The following is a 25,576-nucleotide window of genomic DNA, read 5'->3' as shown; positions in this document are numbered from 1 at the left end:
CGAAGGGCCATGCCACGGAGAGATGAGGCCACCACCAGAAGCCTCCCGTCTTCCATGGGGGCATCCCCTCACAGGTTCACCACCCATGCCCACCCTTGGGAACGAGGCAGATTCCGAAGTACCTCAAGTGCTCTATTTAAGGGGTTGGTACCCGAAGTCAGCACTGAAGCCTGACAGTGGATCCTGATTCCTCCCATCTGTGCCCAGCAGGGGGCGCCCTACTTACAGTCAGCAACCTACACCCTCAAGGGCCTTCAGCTCTCCAAGGGCAGGGGTATCCAATGATGCACTTCCCAACTGTGCAGATAGCCCCTGGCCTGCAGGGAGACCTTTCCTGGACATCTAAAGGTCCTATTATGCCCTGGGAAAAGAAGGAGTGCAAAAGAGAAACACCTCCTCTCACCCCAGCCTTGGAAGAGTCGCAAAGAATCAGCTCAAGGCCTCCTGTCTACATTACGACTTTGTAGCAGTTGCTTTTTTATCATCATGACTAATATCTGATGCTGGGCAAGTAATGTAACTTGCCTGGGTCTCAATTTCCTGTACTATACGTGAGCCGGAAAGTCACTCAGCTCTAAAATTTTATGATTTTTTTTTCTCTCTCTCCTTTTGCACAGATTAACTGTTCTTCATAAATATGTAGTAACTGCTTGAGAAATATTCAGATGTCATCAGTTTTAAGTCACGAAAGATTGAGATGTAAAAAATAAAATAAAAATGAAAAGTTGGGCTACTTTAACAGACAGCACGGATCGACTGCCAGAGAGAACTTGCTTATAAAATGCGAAATTAATGGCAGTTTTACTCAGTTTTTATTCACTTCCCTTACTTTCATCTGCTATGATTTTTTAAACACAGCTTGCACCTGAGGCCAGAGCATTGAGGTTGAAACTGATCACTCGGGTTTTTACAATCAACAGGAAATGATGCCGGACAGGACAAAATGGTGATTCTTAGGCAATCCAGTTGCAAGCGTCACTCCCATTTTAAGGAGAAAGAAACTGAGGCTTTGAAAAGCTAAGTAGGTTTTCTGGCATAAGTATTAAGGTGAGATGCCAGCATTCAAGGTGAGGCCTGCGGAATTTCAAAGTTGCCCCCGTAATAGGAAAAGGTTTGGGTTCAGGTTCCATTTTTCATTTTTATCTACACATTTTATTCCATGCATGATTTCAATGATCATTTTTAACTTGCAAATTTAACTGAATGACTGAACACCAAGGCTGGTTTATTCCCCACTTACCTGATCACTTTTATTTCAATCTCTGTCCTTTGGGAGACTCACTGTCATTGACAAGGTTGGGTTGGGTTGAACCTTGAGTTTCATTCACTGGAATATCTGAACCAAATAAAAGCACGAAGCTTCTCAAAAGCTGACACCACTGTGTGGGACCTGAGCTACTGATTCTCCTTAAAACCCTTCTCAGGGTGGAGCTAAATTCATGGGGATTATATTAAAAAATGAATCGTTTGTTTCTCAGAACTCATTTTAAGTGGTTAGAATATGAGAAAGCCAATGCAAATATGCTGAGGGTTATTAAAACCTGGTGTGGGCAATACTGCAAATGGGTGTGGGTAAATATCAGCCACAGGATGATAATTATTCAAGTTCAACCAGTCTCCCGATGGCTGACAAGCTAACCAGAGTCAATTTTCAACCTGAAATGTTGGGTAATCAGACTGTTTCCAACTTTTCTTTGCTTTGCCAAAAGTCCAGCAACTATGAAAGAAGAGGACCAGCCCATCTGGCTAGATAAGGCCAGTCAGAGTAAGGGAAGGAAAGATTAACAACGTGTCGGACATACGTAGGGTTTTTAATCTATAATATCTAAGGAGTTCAATCACACACACACACACACACACAAAAAAAAAAAACCCTAACTGAAAAAGTAGGCAAAAGGCTTCAAGACATACTTGACAAATGATATAATGACCAATAATGATGTGAAAGTTTCTTGAAATCACTGTTAATGCAAGAAATTCAAATTAAAATGGACACCAAATTGTTTTATCTGTAAGATTAGCAAAGATGAAAAACATAATGACCAGTGCTCATGAGAGTCTAGGGAAACAGTCTCAAGTGTGGCTAATGGCAGGTGATTTTGCAGTATTTATAAAATTTAAATGCGCCTACCATCTAATTAATTGATACCACTTCTGAAAGTTTTTACTACCAAGATTCTAAACATATGCTTAAAGATACACATATATGTTCATGGATACTTATAACATTTATTATTTGGGAAAAAAATGTGGGCATTGTCAGGGCATTGGCTATAAGAATTATAATTTTGTCTTAAATAAAATCCCAGGGAGCCATGAAAATTAACTAGGCAGATATAGATGCACTGGTATAGAAATGTTCACAGGATATTATTAGGCAGTGGAAAGCTCTATAGTATCTATTAATATTAACAATAATAATTATTATAAAAACAATAATCATTATAAAGGATATAAATTAATCTTCTATTCTTGGTTACATTTTGGAATTGCCTCTAAAGAAATGGTCATTTCTGCATTGTTTGAACCTTTAAAAATCAGCATGGACTCTTCTTTCCTTCAACTAGAAATGGCCAGAAAATATAAAAGACTCGATGATTTAGTCATTTCACTTTGAAAGATCTGTAGCCTATGCCAGAGCAAGTGAATAGATGCAGATTCTACATCTAACTGATGGCATGTCAGAGTTTATACATAGGAGGGAATTGGGGGCAGTCATCTATTTCAAGGGGAGTAATTGAATCTGCTTTAGCAGAGTAACTTTTTTAATAATACTGAGAAACTCATGGTTAGGAAAGATTTGTTTTAACATTCTAAGTCAGTTTTCCCCTAGGTATCAGCTTATCCATAAGTAAAATAGCAACAACAATCACTGCCTGATTTCCCAGGGTAGCTGTTGCAAAGCACATGAGTTGATATGGGTGTGGCCAGTCGTGAACTGAAGGTACTCAACAGGTATCGTTTTAGTCAGTTTTTTCGCTGCTCAGACTAAAAGATCTAACCAGAACAATCATAGAGGAGGAAAATTTTATTTGAGGGCTCACAGTTTCAGAAGTCTTAGTCCATAGGCCAGTCTGAGGTCCATTCCTCGGGGCTCCAGATGAAACAGAGCATCATGGCATAAGAATTTGGCAGAGGGAAGCAGCCCACAAAGGAATCAGAAAGCAGAGAGTTCTCCACTTGCCAAATACAACTACACACCCCAAACCACGCCCCCAATGAACCACTTCCTGCAGCCACACCCACCTGCCTCAGATCACCACTCAGTTAATACCATCAGGGATTAATTCACTGATCAGGTTAAGGCTATAACCCACCATTTCTCCTCCAAACCTTCTTGCATGTCTCACTCATAAATTTTGGGGGGACACCTCATATCCAAACCATAACAGATATGAAGGATGCTGAGGCTTTGGAAAAATTTCCAAGTAACATTATATCAGTGTTTATCTAAAGATAAATTTTAACTTCCATAATTCCCCCAGTGATACTATATCTAATTTGCATCTGTGAGCAGGTTTGTGGTTCCTGAATTTGCAACAAATTGTGTAAGAAGCACCAGCTAAACTTATGACACCACAGGCTAATCAGAAAAAGTTGGATGGAATTCCTGTGCCTGGAAATTAAGAGCAGAGAATGGTAATACCAATATGATCATATGGCAATAAAAACTTTGTCGGAACTTCCTATATGGTGCTGTTGCTAGTATTTCAGCAGAAGCTGCCAGTGACACTAGTCATGGTCTCTGGATCCTCTAAGAGACAAAGACTGCCCCAAATGAATCAGGCAGAAAGAGATTAGGAAAGCAAACACCGATGCCTGACAAACCAGACGTACAAGACCCCTGATGCTAGGCATATATTTATGGCAAAGCAAACACGAACCCCACCCTCATTTCCATATTTTCTCCCTTACTTTCTTCCACTATAGAAATTATAAAGAGTAAATACTTTCTCAAGGAGGAAACAGGGGAAATTGATCTTCCCCAAAAGACTCCAGAGGCAATCTGCAGCCTGCTATCTTTCCTGATAAAAGATTAAAATGGAACAAGTAAATCCCCCAGCTTGGTCCTAAAAGGAATACAGATGCGATGCCTGGATCTGTAGGAGCTGTCCTGAGACCATGAGGAAAAAGCTAAGGAAATCACAGAGGTGTTGGCCTGCATGTTACGAAACCACATAAGCAAAACCAGTATCTGTCTCCTTGTGGAATTCTTGTCAAGTTAAAACGATCAACTCCTATTTAGGGAGGTCAATGTTAGATGGATGTCCTATTATTTGCTACTGTCGCCCTCTCTAAGCATTAGTGGAGGCAGTAATACCTAATTTTCAGTAATGTGCACACAGATATGCATACACATTACACATGAATACATAAGTCTATGACATAGTCACATCATTCAAGTCACTACTCAATGACAGTCCTAAGAGACTCCTACCTGAATATCTTACATAATTAGCGTCTGCCATTAGTCTCCGTTTCCTTTATTTGTCTATATATCAACTTGCATTAAGAATAAACATAATACCAGTTATTTACCCATTTGTTGTCTGGGACAGCTCACTAAAAAAAAAAAAAAAAAATGCTTCGAAGAGGCCAGAAACTTTATTGTGTTTATTGCCCTGATTCCAGCTCTCCAAATCACATTCAGTGCATGATTCACATTTGATAAATATTTATCAGCTAATGAACGAACAAATTAATATATGTAAAATGTTTAGCATATTAAAGCTCTAATAAATGAGAGTGGCTATCGAGGTTGTCATAGCCCTTGTCGTAAAGGACAGAGTGACGGTCATTCCACAAGTGGCCAGGTGGGGGACAGAGCCTGAGGGCAGGGCCGGGATGTGGCCATTCTCATGGAGGATGGGAGAGGACTTGCTGGGGTGGGATGGGATCCTTTGTGTGGATCACCTATTGTCCTTGGGAAGGGGGATCTCTCACTCTCTCACCCCCAGATTCTTCTAGATCGGGATTTTTAAGTTTTTTAAGAGGGAGGATCTCACTGTGTTGTTGAGGCTGGCCTCAAACTCTTGAACTCAAACGATCTTCCCGCCTCTGTCTCCAAATAAGTGGGACTATAAACACATGTGATCCCTCCCAGCTTCAGAACTGTCTTTGCTTGACTGTTTAGAGGCTGTTCCTTGAAAGGGCTTGCATTGCCTGGTCTCATCAACCTAGCCTGCATCATGCATGCGCACATGGGTGTGTGTGTGTGTGTGTGTGTGTGTGTGTCCTGTTAACCTAAAGTCTGACCAACACAATGAGCAAGACTTCCATTTGTCAAAAGGAAAAAATCACGTGTCAAAGTGAGAAAAAACCACAAAGAATCTTAGAGATCACCCAATTTGGCTTCCTCTAGGAAAACAGCTGAGGAGATTCCATTAACTCCATCAACGTCATAAGGGCAGTGAATGACAGCACTTGTAGGAACAGCTTCCAAACAATAGGGTCTGGATGACTCACCGGTGGCGGTGCTGTGCTTGCATACGCTGGCTCCCTCTGGTCCTTGTGACAGAGTCCTGAGGCAGGCCATCCTCAAGACTCTTCTAAAAATGCCCAGAGACAGAGACCTTGGTGGGATGGCGAAGTCACCCTGTGTCAGCACAGGGTTCCTGTCCAGGATCCTGACTCAGACGGTCATCCACGCACATCATGCACATGAGCCCCACACGTGTCCTGTGTCTAACGTGCTGAAACAGTTCCCTCAAGGTCCCTCCGCCATGCTTGAACACACACTCATTTTCACTTTCATGTGAAATGATCCCAAAGTTGCTAACAATAAACTCTGTTATTTATTTACTTTTAATTTTTTTCATTTTTTTCCTCACATCTCAAAGTGTATATGTTCAATCCTGCCCAGCAGGATTTTTTTTTACAGGCAACCGGTATGAATCACCATTATGGGATTTATTTATATTTTATTTATTTTTATGTGGTGCTGAGGATCAAACCCAGTGCCTCACACATACTAGGCAAGCACGCCACCACAGAGCTGCACCCCAAGACCGCCATTATGTTTTAATTGAACTCCTTTGCTTAACAAAACCCCATAGGCCAGAGGTCACACACTCTTGCAAATCCATACCAGTTATCACTGTCTACACATGTCATCTTTAGTCCACCACAGGTTCATAACGTAGTGTTTCATCAAAACCCAAATCTGTGACCTTGACGCCCAAGTATGAAGAGCTATAGAAGGAATGTCCATGGCGGTACCTTTGTTGGAAGAGCAAAAGAACATAACTTACACACCATCAATATGATAAATAAATGGTGGCACCCCCATATCATAGAATAATTGGTCATTAAAAACAACGACTTACGACTATCCACATCAACATGAATCTACAAAGCATAGTGTTAAGTGAAAAAGAAGAAAGTTAGAGGAAAATAAAACATTTCCATTAAAACAATCATAAAACAAAAGTACTTATTGTTCTATGCACCAGTTAATGTGTGTTCACTCATGCAAAACCTCCCAAACACACACACACACACACACACACACACATACACATACACACAGTGGACTCATATTGGTAAGGCACAGAATAAGTTGTGGGTGAGGATGCAAATGTAAAATCCTCCTCCTCTTCTTGAGTATGGGAATTTACCAAAAGGTTGGATCTGTATAAACTTGCACAGAACAATAACAAAAATGTCTAAGAACCTAATTATCTCCAAAATAACGTCCAGAAGTACCCATGTGGTACCTGCAACTTAAGCCAACCCCCCACCTCACCCCAAGTGTCATCTGCTGAGCAAGGTCTACAGCAAAGCAGCTGTCATTAGGACACTGGGCAGCAATTCATTTTTAAAATTAGAAAGTCCACAAAAATACACATTTTGATCAACTTCCTGCACTGTTTTTGCTCAACACTGAGAAAATGATGAGTTACTTCAATGCTGGCTCCATATAAAAAGGAACCCCACCTCATCCCAACACCCTGAAATATGGAGGCAATTCAGCAGTTCCTGAATAGCTCCAGGAGGGGAAAAAAATCATACTTTAGGATGATGTCCATTCCTTCTTGAAAGAGAAACAACAGGGCTCTTCAGGAAGGTAAAACCAAGAAGCTGGGGAGAAGTCACTTCCCATCACGTTCCCTGTGAGGAAGGAGGTGACCGGGAGTTTTCCTCCATAAAGCGTCTCTGCGGCTCCTGATTCCAGAAGCCTCCAGTCTCCACCGAATTAAGAGGAAATGGGTTGAGGAGATCAAGGCAGTGAAAGTAAATAGTCCATTCACTCCCCGCTGCCTCAGAAGTCATTACTGAGTGCATTCCACAGTATAATAAATAAAACTGATTGGGTGCATGGTTAAGGACATTAAAGAAACCTGGAGCGCCTTCAAAGAGTATTGTGTCAAGAGGGGAGTGTTAAAAAGTGAGCCATTTCCTCGCTTCACATTTAAATGTGGTGGCTTGGGAGAGAAGCTGTACTTGAAATGGATAGGAGTAATTTTCCATCATTATGGAAACCTTAAACAACCCCTGACTGCTCACACCCTCATCTCTTAGCATCCGAGTAAATTGCAGTTATTTGTTCCAAACAAACAGAAAGGCCCACGTGATAATGGAGCGATTTAGGGCTGGAAGAATATGACACCTGTAATTCAATTTCATGGCAGCTGGTTTCCAACATGCTCCTCTCTACCTCTGCTTATGACACTGGAAACTTCCCTCCAAGTGTGACAACTCTCCTCGCGCTCTGCTGAGGACTCAGGATGACGAGTGGACCTTAAATGCACAGAAACAGTCATCACGAGCAAGATATCACTCAGCCCTGGTTCCCCAGGCAGAGGATGTCCTGCAGGTGATCGGGAGAACGTGAGGGTGCAGGATGAAGGATTGTAGAGCAGTAAAGTGCTCCAGGAAAAATATGCTTGACACTTCCCCTGGGCAGCCCCAATATGTTAAATAATAAGGCAGGAATGCACCCCACACATGCGCACACACTCCATATGGACATTGAGGTCAAAGACAAACTCTCTACCTCTCCTCTTGAGAAGGGACCAAGAGCCCATGGGGCTGATGAAGGAGACTAAACAAGCAGCTTTGAGGTTCATGGTTAACAGCAGCATCATGGCCCATGGATATCTACTGAAGGCAAAGTGAAGGATTCTGAAGTAAGGTCTAACTTCAGATTTGCAGAAAGGAGGGAGAATTTTAAAAGGACCACAGCCCCAGTGTCTCCTTTTGTCTGGAGCAGAGATGCAACCAACAGACTCAACATTGTGAGGCAGGTAAGCAGGACTCTGTCCCCAAACCATGAAAGTCACCTTCAACAGTCTCCACCTTCTTACAGTCAGGCAGCCACAAATAATTCCAGAAACTGCTTTTGGCCAGAGAGGCCTGCTACAAGGTCGCAGGGCTGGGTAGCTGGGGTCCCAGCAGCAGTGATAAATCTACCTTGCGTACACAAACACAAGAGGCTGGGATAAGGTAAGAGGGCAGGCAGGGATGGTGGGCCTTTACTGAGCTTAGCTGGGCAAATACACCAGCTGGTGATCAGCTGCAAAAATGCACCTGTTCTAGCCGCAGAACATTGGGTGACAGCCTCGTGTTCAGAGTCAGGGCCACATTGAAGATAGGCACCCAATCTTAGCTCTGTCGTGGGTCACCCATGCATCCTTAGTCCCCTGCTTGGAGGCCCTGTGTTCTCATCTGTGTAAGGAGGAGCATTATTAAAGCATCTGTACATGTTAGCAAATGAGTGTCCCAGAGTATGGCAGAGCAGAACATAGGGCATGGTTAGTGCCCATTAGGATATTACAGCATATTAGCAAATCCATATTTAATATTGGAAACAAAAGTCAGCTTCTCTCTAGAGAGAGAGAGAGGGAGAGAGAGAGAGAGAGAGAGATCCAAAACTATCTCAAGGTAGAAAAGATGATGAAGAATGTTTAGGCCTAAAGGAACTACCCAAGGCCCTTAAGGGGAAATACCACCCTGGTCCTGCGATCACAGAGAAGCAAACTGCTGCTAGTTTTCTCTGGCTGTAGCAACAAGTAACTGTAAGAGAAATGGCCATCTTCCCTCTTTTGGTGTGTTAGTCAGCTTTTTGTTGCTGTGACAAACACCTAAGGAAACAGTTTAGAAGAGCAAAGATGTATTTGGGCTCACAGTTTCAGAGATTTCGGTCCATGGTCAGCTGGTTCCTGGGCAGAAACATCATGGCAGAAGGGAGTGACAGAGGGAAACTGCTCAGTTCATGGCACCTAGAAAGCAAAAGGAGGGAGACAATATATAGTCCCCAAGGGCACACCTCCAGTGACCTGCTTCCTCCCAACATGCCCCATCTGCTGTGCTTTCTGCCATCTTCCAGCATTCCATTCAGCTATCAATGGCTTCATCCACTGATGAGGTCTCGGACCCCATGATCTGAGCTTAGCTGCACTGGGACCAAGTCCTCACACATGAGTGTCAGGGGACACTTCATATGCAAACCATAACTCACAGGCCTCTTAAGAAAGAACTCCCAAAGAAATCAGAATGAGGGTATCGGGTATGAAATGTGAGCAGAGCTAAGATCTGCATGTGACACGCACCACAACATCAACTTAGGTGCTGGGTTTTAGGTGATTTCTATGTTCCTGACATTGAAGGGACCATCGGTTTTATTTAATATGAAGAACTATTTGTCAGAAAGTGCTTCAAACTTTATATGTTCAAATAAAGTGCCTTCAGAATTTCAATCATAAAGAGGAGGAAAATGAAGATTGTAATTCTTCTCTGAATAGCGGATCACCTTCATTAGTCATGGGATTCGGTGTAAAGCACTCCCTGAGTCTCAGTTTTCTTATCTCTAGAATGGGGAGATATGGATAGGACTTTTTTCCTCATGGTGTGAATGTGGGGAATTAAAGAGGTCAAGATGTGAAATACAGCTAGAGGAATGCTTGGCATCCTCGAGAAATGTCTTCATCTTCAACTGTGGCCTCTCTAGATCAGTTTGTGGGTCAGTCAGGGCAACATCACCAAAACAGAGACTCAGGGAGACCCGTGTCTTTCACAGAGGGTTACTGACCTTTTCATTCATTTTAACCTACATTTCAACTAGATATGTGCTTCAGAGGGATACCAAACTCACTCACTCCCTTCCTTCCTTCTTTCCTTCCTTCCTTCCTTCCTTCCTTTCCTCCTTCCTTCCTTCCTTCCTTCCTTCCTTTCCTCCTTCCTTCCTTCCTTTCCTCCTTCCTTCCTTCCTTCCTTCCTTCTTTTCCTCCTTCCTTCTTTCCTTCCTTCCTTCCTTCCTTCCTTCCTTCCTTCCTTCCTTCCTCTTTCCTTCCTTTCTTTCTTTTGATACTAAGGATTGAATCCATGGGTGCTTTCCCACTGAGATACATTCCCAGTCCTTTTTATATTTTTATTTTGAGACAAGGTCTCACTAAGTACCCCAGCTTGAAATATGAGCAAAGCTAAGATCTACAAATGACACACACCAGAGCTTCAACTTAGGGCTCAGACTTGTGATCTTCCTGCCTTAGCCTCCCAGGCATCTGGGATCCAGCTATGCACCCTCATACCTGGCTCGAATAGTTGATTTAATAAAATCACAAATATGAATTTCAAAACCTGTTGATGAAAATATGTTAGATTATTCCAGATACACACACACACACACATACAAACACACACATTTTTTTTTTCTTCTCAGGTAATAAACATTTCCTGAACATGTATGATGAGCTGATTGATGGGCTGGCCACAGTGGAAGCTACAAGATAAGCTTAGGAATTATTACTTTAACGATGTGTCAGGTACTCTAGTCAATACCCAGGATGACAGAAAACCTATGTCCTTGAGTGTTAGCATTGATTATTGGAAAGAGTTCAAGTTAGTTCAGAGCCAAGTTCAGGTGACCAGTCTGGGTAATAAAAGTGAGGCATGCCTTGAATGGAGTCAGATTTTGTGCGTGCGTGCATGTGTGTGCCTCAAAAGAATTCTGAAAGTAAATTCCAAAGAGCTTTTTCAAATAAGCACAGTGGCATTGCTGAAATTGGGGTATGGATGGCTAAGGTGGCCACATTGAAGAGGACTCCTTATGATTTTAATACACAAGACCTAGTGGTTTCATCAGATATCGGCCTCTTAAAGCACCGCTGAGCAGCGGAAACCCCATTTGTTTTTCCCTTTGCATATTCTGGGCCATCTAGTAGAGTTGTGTGCATACAGCAGAGCTCAAGGACTTATTCCATGAAATGTGAAAGATGCCCAGCTGGTGACCCATGCCTGAGTGCCCCTAATTTCTCTGTCTTGTTCAGGACCTTTTTTAGTCTAACCACACGCGACAGAGGCACAGCCATTGCTGTCTGCTCACACTTCACTTCCAGCAGCTCCTGGGACTACCTCTGAATGTTTCCCAGCATGCAGGAGCTTGGGGTCCAGGAGGCATAGCGACCACAAAGAAACCACGGGTAACTCTATGTTTGAAAGCACTGTGAGCCTTCAGGGGGGGTCCAGGTTAGTGCGAGGACATAAGAGCCCAGTTGGCTGTGGGGGTCTCTCAGTCATATCCTGCTTGGATAAGAAAAGGGTTAACTGCAGAGGAGGATATTGGTTGTTTTTCAATCTATTGCCCAAAAACTTATCTAATCAATAAATACACAAAAGCCAATACTCTTTTTAAATGAGAGGGGCGTGACGGTGTGGCCATACCAACTCTGGCCTCTTACAACAACCTGGAGTCGCCCAACTCTCTTTTATTTGTAGACACACAGGTAAAGGGGGCAAGACTGGGAGGAGCTTCTTCTGTGATGGACAGGATAGGGTGGAGTTAGGGGAGCCATTCTCTTAGGGGGAATATTCTAGAAGGAGACAGGGAGCCACTCCCATGCAGTGCCACATGCTTCCTGGCAATTTGGGACAGACCTCCATGGCTGTTAGTTCCTGGAAGCCAGGCCTCTGCATCCCACGGCTCAACCTAGTCTGATTCTTTTAAATAAGGACAGTTTCTCACAGTTGATGCCATTTAAATACAAAAGCACTATATACTGTGCACCAATAGTTAAGAGGACGGCTACAGAGAGAGACTCAGAACCCTTTCCAAAGGTCAATGCATGATTTTAAAGTTCTCACAGACACCTGTTAGAATGACTTTCCTAGTGTCTGTAAGGCATTGTGGGTTCATGGTGAGTAAAAAATGGTGTTAAAGAAAATAAACTCATCAAACAGGTTTGGGTTCAAGTTCTGCCTACCATGATTTCTATGCAACCTCCCAAAGCTTTACTTTCCTCATTTGTAATATGGGGATTATACTAGTTCCCAACTCCTTCAATATGGCAATCATTAGATGCAATAAAGCACTTAATACATACTAAAGCACAAAACATGTATTTGTAGTCACTATTATTAATTAGAAAAACTTCAGACTGTAATTATTTGTCTAAAGCTTTTTAAAAAAATTTTTTGTCCTAATTAGTTGTACATGACAGTAGAATGTATTTTACATTTTGATAGATCATACATAGTAAATGAAGCATAATCTCTTATTTTCCTGATTATACAAATTGTAGGATCACATCAGTCATGCAGTCATATATGTATATGAGGTAATAATGTCTGTTTCACTCTACTGTCAGTCCTACCCCCATATCCCTATACCCAAAGGACTTAAATCAATATACTACAGTAACACTATTAATAACAGTGACTATGAATACATGTTTCGTGCTAAGTATGTATTAAGTGCTTTATTGCATTTAATGATTGCAACATCAATGTTTATAGCAGCTGATGTTTATAGCTACACTATGGAACCAACCTGGATGCCCTTCAACAGATGAATGGATAAAGAAAATGTGGTATGTGTATATATACATACACACACACAGAGGATGGAATATTACTCAGCTTTAAAGAAGAATGAAACTATGGCATTTGCTGGTAAATGGATGGAGTTAGAGAACATCATGCTAAGTAAATAACCAAACCCCAAAAATCAAAGGCCAAATGTTTTCTCTGATACATGGATGCTAATTCACAATAAGGGGGAGGGGATAAGGAAGAATAGAGTTACTTTGTCTAGTGCTTTTACTCAAACAGCACAAAATTTTCTTTAAATGTCCCCAAAGGCCACATTCCAAGGCTTGAGGGATAGCCTGAGAGGCTAGTGGGTGGTGGGCACTTTGGGAGGCAAAGCCTGATTCAAGGAGCAGGTCCCTGGGGTGTATCCCCAAGATAAACCATTGAAGGCTACATCTTGACCCTGTCCCTTTTCTCACTCCTTTTCTCCAGTCCCCAGCCACCAGGAGGTGAGCAGTAGGTCTGCTCTGCCACATGGTCCCCATCATGATGTTCTGTAGAAGTTCACAAAGATAGGAGAAAAAAAAAAAAAAAAACAGGTGATGAACTGAAACCTCTGAAACCATGAGCTCAAATAAATTTTTCATCCTATACATTGATTTTCTCAGGTATTTTGTCACAGTATCTAAAAGGTTACTGACATATTCTTCATATGTACTTAGCAAACATATATGTAAAAGACTCAACCATACCAAATACTATTCTGTTTTTTTTTAATTACTCTTTTCAGTGAGAATTTTCACTACTATATAAAGGCTTAAAGTAAGGATTTAAAAAAGAGATTCTATAAGAAACAAAAAAATCCACACTTCGCTTCAGAAAATGCCTGATTTTACTTTCCTACTTTATGAAATAACTAATAACTTTTGGGTCATAATTTCTGTTCAAAGAAGATAAAGTCTCACCAGGTGATAGCAGGTGAGCAACATATACCATGGCTAAATGGATTTTTAATCTCCACTAGTCTTTAGCAACAGATACCTACTGCTTGCTGGCTGAAATGTTAAGCTGCGGCCAATTAATGCCAAAGGGAGCAACTGTTAGCTGGGTATTTATAGAATGCATCTTTAATTTTTAGGGAAACATTTAGCATTATTTTTCATTTAAAATATACAAATTAAAATAAACAGCTCTTCAAAAAATATACAAATTAAGCTGCAGGTGAATTAAAATGAGAAATGTAAATACTTATCAGCCAAGGAAGATTATTTTTAAAGACTAATTGAAATGTAATTAGTCAAAAATTAAGATAAAATATACAGAAATCAAAAGCTAAGACCAAGTTTAAAACAAATATAGAAGAGCATATTCATTTTTGTCCTTTGCGTGAGACATAATTCTCATATTAACTGTTTATCGATACAGACACAAACACTAGGCAGAAGAGGCTAGAGTGATCAAGAGGAAAGTCAAGATGTCATCGGAAAGTCCCAACACACTGATAGGACATCGGATATTTCAGTAAATGAAACTGAGAGAAAAAGTTTCTATCGAGGGAGGCATATTTCTGAAAGTTCTCACCATGGAATTCATAGTCATCTTCTCTTCTAAACTGTTCTTAGTCACTTCGTTCTGCCAGCATCATAGCCAAAACGCTGACGTTCTCAGAGCTGAGATCCGGAATTTCAGATTACAGCAACAGAAGCAGGGAGAGCCTGCGACCTGAGTGACAGCCGGGAAGCTGGGAACGCCTCCTTGTCAGGCACCTGTCAGTTTCTGCACCCGGGGACATAGGCTGGAGCTCATCCTGGGGTAGACTATGACTTGTCCCTGTAAGAAATCTCTGGTGTGAGCTCGTTCAGCTCTTAGATACAAAGCCAGCCACTTCCTACTTGTCCTGCAGAAGGCTTAAACCAAGATACGTAGCTTTGCAGACACCACGCTTCTACTTGAGAAGGTAAAATGTGTCCGCCTTTCTCGGGATGCTCCCCATTCAGGTGCATTTAACTTTTTTTTCAAACTATGAAACTGGACTGTCTTGACAATTATTGCTTAGGGAGATGTGGGGGGATGTGTCCAGCTTTTTATTTTTTGCCAAAGTATTTCCAGAGGAGCCACCGTGCTTGTCTCCAGGAGAGAGACACAGGTTTAAGGTCTTCCCATCATGCTGGGCCAAAGTCATGCACAGCTTGACCCCAGTGTGGTGCTGGGCAGGACTATTGCTGGCCTCTTACCTGTGGTCCAGGTGAGCACACCAGATGTGCTGCATGGGTTGTCAGCTCCTGAGAGTTTCCACCTGCCTTGGCAAACTACAGACAGAGTGGCAAGGCTGCAGCCCAGGCAAGAAGCAGATACTATGGTCGGTTACCAGGAGCAAGAAGGGAGTGGTACAAAGAGAAGGTGGGGGAGGGGCAGAGGGCAGGGGGAGGGGCTGAGGGCAGGGGGAGGGGGAGGAGGGAGGAGAAAATTGGGTTTTCATCTTATGCCCTGGCACTCAGTGAACCACGGAATTAGTATTTTTGAATCTGCTTTTGGTCACATTTGTTTATTTTCTTTGAAACAGGTTTCTCTCAGACCCTGGGGATCCGACAAGGGCTTCAGAGCCAGAAAGCCCAGAGGAGAGCTCTCTAAAAATGACTTGTGTGTGACCTTGAGATAATCAGCAAATCTCTCTTATTCCCGTTTTCTCAAATAGAAAAAAAAAAGTGGGATAATCAATTCGCCTTCCTTGGAGCTGTTATGAGAGTTAAATAAGTGAATATGTATGTACTTATTATACTGCCTGATACATAGTACACAGCATTCAATATATTACTAAAATATTTATAAGAGCACTACTAAGACTTTCAAATGATATCTTTAAAAAATCTCCTAAAACATTGATTGAATACATAAAATGTTATTTATCCTTAATCGAATTCTAGCAATCCAAAGTTATTTTAAAGGCAACTCAACAAACTCTTCTTGAAAACAACAAAAAAAATTGAACATAAGGCTTTCTATATCATTAAGTTGGATGGTCTCAAAAGAACTGGCTAAAGATTATTCAGAGAGAAAGCCTCCACAAGGAGGGACAAGTACTCAGATGCCTTCTGTTATAAGATGTATGAATTTGGGGACAGATTAAGAAATTCCATTTGGCATGTTTTCCACCCTGACCTCAGGATTCAGACTTGGAATACCCAGAGGGAGGAACCGAAGAGGAGGAGAGAAGAGACAGTAGTGGCCTACGTCCTGGCAGAAGACCTGGCCTGTAAATACAAGTGAAATAAATGAATGAATGAATGAAGAAGGAGGAAGAAAAACTACAGGTGACTGTGAAAGGCTGATGAATGTGCCAAGCTATGTCACATTAAACTGAGAAACGAGGCCAGGTTCCTATAAATGATCTCACTGTAGCTAAATGGTACTATAAGATTTCCACAGTTTATAATGAACTTACATTTTGCCTGACCTTGAGTTACATTGATGGAGGTCCTTTGGGGAGAAAATATAGTACAGACAGAAAAAAAGTGTGAAGGGTGTGTTCTGTAGAGACTAGATTCTTGAATTTCAGTGGTGATAGGGCACAGGAAGTCCTTGTTGTGGGATTATGTGAAACGCTTTGCTTAGAGTAGGAAATCCCCCCATGCACAATTGTACACTTAAATTATTTGTTTTCCTTGTGACAGGAAAAGGGATTACTGACTATATTATTTCACAGCAGCCTTTTGAGACAGCACAACTATTATCATCACCTCACAGATAAGGAAACCAAGGTTTGAACTTGCTAAATGTCATAGCCGTTCTAAACAGGTGAACTATTTGAGTGCTGTGATTGCAAGATTTATGTTCATTTTTTATATTGTCACCATGAATATAATCATTCCAAGGATATGCACTACCTACCCATGTTAGATGTTAGTGAGTGACATAGTTTTCCTTTTAAGTGGAAGACACGGGTCTTGCTTTCCAAAAAGCACAAAATCTGACTGAGAATTGAATACATGGAGTGGATAGCAGAACACCATATGGTTGTTAGTGTTCCAAAACTATGACAAATATCCAAGATAATTCAACTCATAAAGAGAAAAGGTTCATTTGGCTCACAGTCACAGAAGTTTCAGTCCATGACTGGCTGGCCCCAGTGCTTTGGGTGTGGAGGGAAACAGCACATCATGGCAGGAGCATGTGGCAGAGCAAAACTGCTCAACTCAGGAGGAGCCAAGGAGCAAAGAGAGGTAGAGGAAGAGGAAGAAGAAGAGGAAGAGGAAGGGGTGGGGTCTTACCACCCCTTCCAAGGGCGTGCTCCCAGGACCTGAAGATGTCCCAAGAGGCCCCACCTCCTGAGAGACCCACCCTTCCCAACAGCACCACCCCAGGGGCAACAAGGCTGTACCACGTGGACCTTTGTGGGGCACTGAAGACCAAAGTACAGCAGTGTGAAATGAGCAGGGTCTGTCCAGACCACCTGGGTTTCCATCTCAGCTCTGCCAACACCCAGCCAGGGAACCTTGGCTATTTCACCTCTTCAGGCCTCAGTTTCTCCATCTGTGTAATGGTGGTGACATTTGTAGCACCTGTCTCTTAGCTTGTTGAGAGGATTGATTTAGTTCATAGGCATGAAATACAGAGAATAAACTAACACTAGGTAAGCGATCAACGAAATTTAACTTCATTAGGACAGCGCTTCAGAGGTTAGAAAACAGGGTCATGTCCCTCATCCATTACAACCCTCACAACACAGCCGGAGGTAGGTAAGACACGAGAGACCAGGGAGCACTGCCTAGCAATGCAATCATTTCGTCATGGTCAACTCATGTTTCTTTCTCTTTGATGATGCTCATAACTTTTTCTCCCATTTAAGTCCCTGGCACCTCTTAGCTGTTGTCCCTACATTTTACTCTAATGAGAAAAATGAAGTAATCAGAAAAGAACTCCCACAAGTTCCCAACGTGGTACCTACTGACCTCATGGCATCTGTGACCACTCTAACTTCTATATTATTATAGATGGTGTGTTCACTTTCCCATCTGCGGGAGGCAGAATCCTGGCTGAAGTCCCTGAACCTGTGAATAGGCTATAATATATAGTAAAGGAAAACTAAGATTGCAGAGGAAATTAAAGTGACTATTCCAGGGAGATTATTCTAGAATATGTGGATGTACCCAAGGAAATCACAAGGGTCTTTCATGTGTAAGATGGAGGCAGAAGAGCCAGGTCAGGATGACACACTGTGAGGACTTGACCCACTTTTTTGCAGTCTTTGAAGATGCAGGAAGGGGACCCAGGATAAGAAGTGAGGGTCGCCTTTAGAAGCTGGACTATGCAATGAAGTGGATCCTCCCCCTACATCCTCCAGGAAGAGGTGGGCAACCTAACTTGCAGGTGGCTTGATGTGATACCAGTGAAACTCATTCCAGACCTGTGACCTGCAGGACTGCACTGGTTCCTTGAAGCTGGAGCCAGGACTTTGTTCTCCCGTATAGACTAGGCATTCATACATCTGACGCAGGCTGCCACTGGAGAGAGAACGTGACCTCGGGGGATGGGGAGAGCCATGCTCACAGAGGGAATCAGTGGAGCATTATCAGCTATGCACACTGCAAAAGGTGAAGGAAGGTGTGTCTCAGTACCAAGGGGACATCTGAGAGTGTACTACATCCACTCCTGGACTGTCCACCTTCTGTCTCCTCCTCCTTCTCCAGATGCATGCAAACATCTCTTCAACTCCTTCAGATCTTTATCAAGTGTCACTTCTCAGTGAGGTCTTCCTTGACCACCTTATTCAAAGCTCTGATATACACAATCCCAGTACTCTCCATTCCCTTCCTCAATCTGTTTTTATCCTAGCACTTGTCTGATACTTTAGGATTTTTTATATGTGTGCCTACAATCTCTCTCCCTATACTACACTGAAATCCCTGAAGGTGAAGACTCCTGTCTCTATTGTTCACTCTTTCCTTTTTATCACTTAGAGCAGCAACCTGGACTCTTACAAACATCTGTTGAAGAACAAACGCATTAGAAACCAGAACTCCAGAGAAGTTGAATACTTGCTCACAGTAGTAAGATTCTGGATATAAACCCAAGTATTTGGACTCCAAGTCCAGAGTTCTAGCAGTTCCTGACAATCAGGATGTCTTCTATGACCTGCCTCTATTACAACTAGAGAAAAATCACACATTGCATCAATAATCAAGATGTCACTGACAAATCCCAAATGAAGAGAGAACTAGGTGAGGAGGGGGGGATGACACTGGAGCATAATCAGTAATAGGTACCCATATTTTGACTCAAAATATCTCATTTCATCCTTGTGAAAAATGATCTTTATAGAACATTATTCATTTAAAAAGGGTATTGAGTATCTAGTATATGCCAGGTACTGTTTTGAGCTCTGGAGATAAAGTTGAAACAAAGCAGGCATATCTGCCACCCTAGTGGATGTCTGAAAACCGTACCCTAAAATAGGCCACAAGACATATATATATATCAAAATAGAAAAAGTGTGTTCCTGGTCTCTTAAGGTTTGGATGCAGAATGTCCCCCACTGGCTCAGGTGGAAAGCATTAGCAGCAAGGTTCAGAGGTGGGCTTTCCGGGAAGGGATTGGGTCATGAGAGCTCTGATCTCATGAGTGGATGAACGGACCACTGGCAAGAGGGACCTAGTTGGGGGATGTAGGTCACTGACTGACGGAGGGCCATGGAAGGGTCTTTCTTCTCTCTGGCCCAATCCTCCCTCTCTCTGTGCTTCCTGGTGGCCATGAGCAGAGAAGCTTTCCTCCATCATACCCTGCCTCCAGGATGCTCAGCCTCACCTCAGGTCCGGAGCAATGCAGTTGGTAGACTCGGAACTGAGACCTCTGAAACCATGAGTCCCAAACAACCTTTCCCTTCTCTAAGTCGTTCTTGTCAGATATTTTGATCATAGCAATAAAAAACTTACCAACACCTGGTCCAAAATCAAACTTTGCTCTCAAGACTTGATATCTGAAGGAAGATAAAAAAGAGGACGCTTTCACAACTTCTGTTCTAGATGATATCTGATGAAGAGAAATAGCAATTTAGCTACAGTAGAAAAATCACCAAATATCTTGATAAAATGTTAAGTTGACAGAAGTGGTGAATTCAATTATAAGGACAGGGAAGTGCTCATGCTTCTCTTGTTCAGTATGATTCTTATAAGGAAACTTACCCAGCAATGGAGAAGGAACTGATTTAGATTCTTAAAAACATGTTCTGAAAATCACTTAGCCAAGTCACTGGTATGTCATCTCAGACATGCCACGCCTGATACCTTTGGGAATCAGCAGGGATGTGTGGGCAGCCCCAAAAGGAGCTCCTTTCTACCCTGAATGGATCAATAAACAGGGACAGTAAGTGGGTTGCAATTTTACCCCCCAAAAAAGATATATCCTATAAATGTGACATCATTGGGGAAAAGGTCATTGCAGATAAAATGAGGTGAAGGATCTCAAAATGAGTCATCCTGGGTTAATGAGGTGGCCCCCATATTCAATGACAAGTTCCTTTTAAGAAAAGGAGAAAACCCACATAGAAGTTAAGAAACCCAGAGACAGAGGCCACTTGAGGGTTGTCATGATGCCCTAAGCACAGGAGTGCCTGGGGCCACCACGACCTGAAGAGCCAAGAGGGGATTCTTTGCCCAGAGCCCTCAGAGTGACATGGCCCCGCTGACACCTTGACTTCCAACTTCTGGCCTCCAGAACTATGGGAAAATAAATCTCTTCTGTTCCAGAAAACCAAGTCTGCAGTAATCTGTTACAGCAGCCCTAGGAAATGAATCCAGCAAGCATTCTCACCAGGATGAAAATAGACACATTATTGTGGATGCTGGCTCAAGGCATGAGAAGCCTTCCTCCATCAGAGAAGAATCTCCATGTATTTGCAGTTTTGATGTCTTCTCCTCAGAGTTGATTAAATCTAGTCGGAGCTTTTTTTTTAACACTCAATGTTCCATTGGCCACGAACATTCCAAACTCCAAAAATAATCTAGTTTTAAACAAGCCAGCTGCCAAGTCAATAAAATCACCTCTTGCAAGCTAGTAATATCTGTGATAGATTTACAACAACACCAAGGGGCTGAATCATGAATGCGAACCTCCAGCCTAAGGCCCGCCCACTGCAGCTGAACCGGAGGGAGCCTGCAGGTTGTGGCAGGTGGGAGAGGTGAAACAAGATCAGCAAGAAGGAAATTTCAGTGGGATGCTGAAGAGTCATCTAAAATTTTAGAGTGCAACTACAACTGCTTCAGTGTGCGCCTCCTCCGACTCTTACAAGTAAATCGGGTTCCTACTCTTTTGAATGGCATTTGTGCTCACTGTCAATTTTACACACTTTGCATTTAATTCCCACAGTTTTTATAGTGTCAGTTACTTGTTCTGTGGCTTTTATAACTGACTCCTCCATTAGCATTCGAGGGGAAGGACTACGTTGTGTGTTCTTTTCTCATGCTCCCAGGGTTTTCTTGTGATTGTTGTTTTATTTTATATTAAGGCTGAGTAAAGTGTAGATGGTTAAGAGATAATTATCAGGTGAGTTATCTGTGTTTTCCTGTTCATAAGTGTTTTTGTCAGCTTATGTGTAGCTGTGACCAAAAAACCAGCAAGAACAACTTAGAAGAGGAAGTTTATTTTGGTTCATGGTTTCAGAGGTTTGGTCCAGAGATAGCCAGCTCCATAGCTCTGTGCCTGAGATGAGCAGAACATCATGGCAGAAGGCATGGCAGAGGAAAGTGGCTGTGGGAAGCAGAGAGAGAAAGAGAGAGAGAGAGACAGACAGACAGATAGACAGACAGGGAGGGAGGGAGACAGAGAGCGAGGGATAGAGACAGGGAAAAGAGAGTGCTTCACTAAGAACAAAATATAAACCCCAAAGGCACACCTACTTCCTCCAGCCTCACCCTACCCGCTTATATTTACTACCCAATTAATCCACATCAGTGGATTAATCCACTGATTGTGTTACAGCTCTCGTAATCTAATCATTTCACCTCTGAACTTTCTTGCATTGTCCCACACATGAGCTTTTGGAGGGATGCTTCATAGCTAAACCGTAACAACAAGTTTCCACTCTAATATTACAAACAGATTGACTAATGAATACCAAAGCATTGGTAGATCAGTGTAAGAGCAGATTCAAAAACTACATAGGTATAATTCACATATTTGAGCAGGTATACCCCCCACACCAATATGCAGCTACAATAGTTGTCTCTACATTAGTCCTAGCAACAACTGTCATTGCATCTGAGAGTTCTAATAATATGCTCAGTAATTGTTTTTCACAAAAAAGAACTAGAGGAAAGAAATATCTTCAATATAGCCTACCTACCATTCTGTGTTTGCATAGATAATATTAGAACCAAAAGGCTCTTTCCAAAAGTCTACCTCTGAAATATCACATGCTGTGTTGGATATGATTACCTATAAGCCAACTTTGTTCAAGAAAACCTCAAATACCTTTGGGAAAATTTATTTAAACAACGTTTGTTGAGCATTTATTCTAGTCCATCCACTGTTCCAAATACTTTACATTCACTGAAATCTTTTTATCTATTAAACCATCAAATACTTATGGAGAGAATGATGCTTAAATTGTAGGTCAAATTGACTGGATCACAGGATGCCCCAGACATCTGACCATATATTATTTGGGTGCATTTATGAGACTGTTCCTGGCTGAAATTAACATAAATCATCAGATTGAATAAATCACACTGCTCTCCCTAATGTGGGTAAGCCTCACACAATCAATAGAGTAAAAAATTTGAGTAAGAAGAAACTTTTAATCCTACTTTTCTGGTTTGGCTAGGATATTGGTCTTTTCTGGCCTTTGGCTCTTTTTGAGTCTAGAGCTTGTCAGCTTTCAGATTGGACCTTACACTGTAGGCTCTCTTGGTGCCAGGTCTTTGGACTCAGATTAGACTTCACATCAATACTCATAGGTCTCCAGCTTGCAGTCTGGAGGTCTTGGGGCACCTCAGCCTCCATAATCACGTGAACCAGTCTCATATAATATGACCTACAGGTTCTATTTCTCCAATTTTCTCACCAATATAGATCCTGGTGCCAAGAGTGATGAGGAAGAACACAATTTAAAGGACAAGTCTTCTGAATTAGATATTGAGTTCCCTGGAATTGGCTCATTATTCTACTTTAAAATGTTAATGATTCTGTTTCCACTAGCAGAGAGAGAACTGATGATCTATAGCATTACTTACCAATAGAAATATGCAACATGCCATTATCAGCTACTCCCAATCAATTGCTCATAAAAGCAAGGAGACAGGTGACTATGTATATGATACTTTCAGCCATTTCTAGAAGACTAATAAGTATAGAGAGAAGCTGGTTTCTCCTATTGTCTGAAGACAATTTTTTTTTTGGTGGGGGGTGCTTAGGGATTCAAATTCCCAGTCACTTAAATGACTTTAGGGCTTCTACACATGCCCTCAGAGAGACTTTTATCTAGCAGGTCAATGTTGCTGAAAGTCAAATACAAATCTCATCCTGCTTACATTGCAAGTTGAAATCTTATCCTGAAAGGGTGTCTACTGATAAAGTTTGGAAAGGAATGGGATTCTGGAAGTTGGCATGGGAGGTGTGGGGAAAACCTCATGAAACTAAGGATATTGAGCTTCTAAGTTGTGATGAATTGATTTTTGCCCATGGAAGAGTCGTCTCCATCCCCAAGGTAAGCCATCTCTCTACCCTTATCAAAAGACAGTATAATGGCCTCTCCTCAGGTAATGTAAGACAATGCTAATTATCGTTGAGACTCCCTCTACCACCCCTCTTTGCTTCTAGACCTATAATTAAACTCAAGTCCCAGTAGACTCCTAGAGGTGCTGTCCAGAGCATCCTTCATGGGAAGTACACCTCAGTTCTTAGGAACTACTTGAGCTTTCTAATCTACACAAACATCAATCCAGGAAATGTGTGAGAATGTACCCCAAGGGTGTAGGATAATGGCAAGAGGAATTTACAGGTGAATCAGGCTGAATTTACTGATATGGGATAACCAACAGAGCTTCCTCATTAAATGCTGCAGCTCAGGGAGTTAGAAATACCTCTAAATGTTTATTTGGTTGGTTTACTGAAATATGAATCAAAGAATGGTCCATAGTGAGCAAGTTGGAAGTTCCAAACCTTCTTGATTTAGTGTAGAAGAAGGAATTCATAGGGCTAGGGAGATTGTAATGACCGAGTGAATGACTCACATAAGACTGATTCTTTCACACTGGGAGGGTCCAGAAGATGTAGCTTTCACCAATACTGTGGGAAAGAAATCTGGGACCAGAGTCCCAGCATCCTTGAAGAGTTCCATAATTACTCACCCCCATTAGACTGACCTTACATTAGAGACTGTGGCCACTAAACTGGGAGATCTAAATGCACTTAGAGTAGATCCTGGTGTTGTAGGGGACCAAATGGCAGTATCAGCCACCAAAGGCAGGATGGGAGGAGTCACCATGAGCAACCAAAATGGGCTCATGCAGAACTGTGGCACTGGCTAGTGCACCATGGGATCCTAAAGGGAAATAGGAACCCACGCACTTCTTCCTTGATCCATATAAACTGAGAAGTTCTCGTTCAAGTGAATCAAAGTCTTAACTGAATCATAAACACAGAATCACAGTCCCTCAATCTGTTGCCAGATTTATATCAGTTTAAAGACCTAGAACTCCTTGAAGGAAGAAGAGAACAGGTCGCTCTGATGAAGGACCCCAGCAGACTGCCAACAATTCATACCATTAACCTTTTCTCTCCAGTCTTTTGACCTTTGACTAGAGTAACAGTGTATTAGGGAAAAAGAAATAATCAGACTTTTCAGAGACCACTGGACACTGACTCTGAACATGCACTAATTCCAGGAAATCCCAAATGTCACAGTGGCCCACCAGTAAGAGCAGTGGTTAGGTTAGAGTTATGGAGATCAGGTGGCTGTCTCACGGTGCATCCCCAACCTATACAACAATTGTTTTCCTAGCACCAGAAAGCATAATTGGAATAGATATACTTGGCAGTTGGCAAATCCCCACACTAGTCCCGAACCTGTGCAGTGAGGAGATTATGGGAAGAAAGGGCAAGTGTCAGCCACTAGAACTGCCTCCATCCAGGAAAATGTCAACTGAGAGCAGTGTCTCATTCCCAGAGGGGTTATATGTGTTAGCACCACTAAGAACTCAAAAGGCACAGGAGTGGGAATTCCTGATACATCCCTGTTCAACTCACCTGTTTGTGCAGTTTTCTGTGTTGAACATAAATGAACTGTAGAAAAAGATGTTGGGTTCTCCTAAGCCTACCCAGGTGGTGACTGCAATTGAAGCTACTGTACTAGATGTGGTTTCAGTGCTTGAGTGAATTAATATAGCCCCTGGTAATTGGTATGCTGCTATTGATCTGGCTGGTGTATTTTTCTCCATTCCTATTGGTAAGGACTACCAGAAGTAGTTTGCTTTCTTCTGGGAAGGCAGCAATACACCTTTACTTTCCTACCTCAGGGGTGTATCAGTGTTCCAGCTCTATGAAATAATTGCATCCAAAGGAATCTCCATCACCTTTCCCTTCCACAAGAGGTCACACTCCCCCATTACATTCATGACATGATGCTGTTTAGATATAGTGAGCAAGAAGACTTGTTGGTAAGATATTTGCATCAGAGGGTAGTGAATAAATTTGACAAAAGTTACAAACCTTCTACCTTCAAGAAATTTCTATGGGTTTAATGATGTAGGGCATGCCAAGATATCCTTTCTTTGGTGAATAAGTTAATGCATCTGGCTTCTTCTATAACCAAAAGGAGTGGTAATGTCTGGTAAGT

The sequence above is a fragment of the Sciurus carolinensis genome, chromosome 6, assembly GCF_902686445.1.
Source record: "Sciurus carolinensis chromosome 6, mSciCar1.2, whole genome shotgun sequence".
NCBI classification, from domain to species: Eukaryota; Metazoa; Chordata; class Mammalia; order Rodentia; family Sciuridae; genus Sciurus; species Sciurus carolinensis.
Note: the sequence above shows the minus strand (reverse complement) of the source record.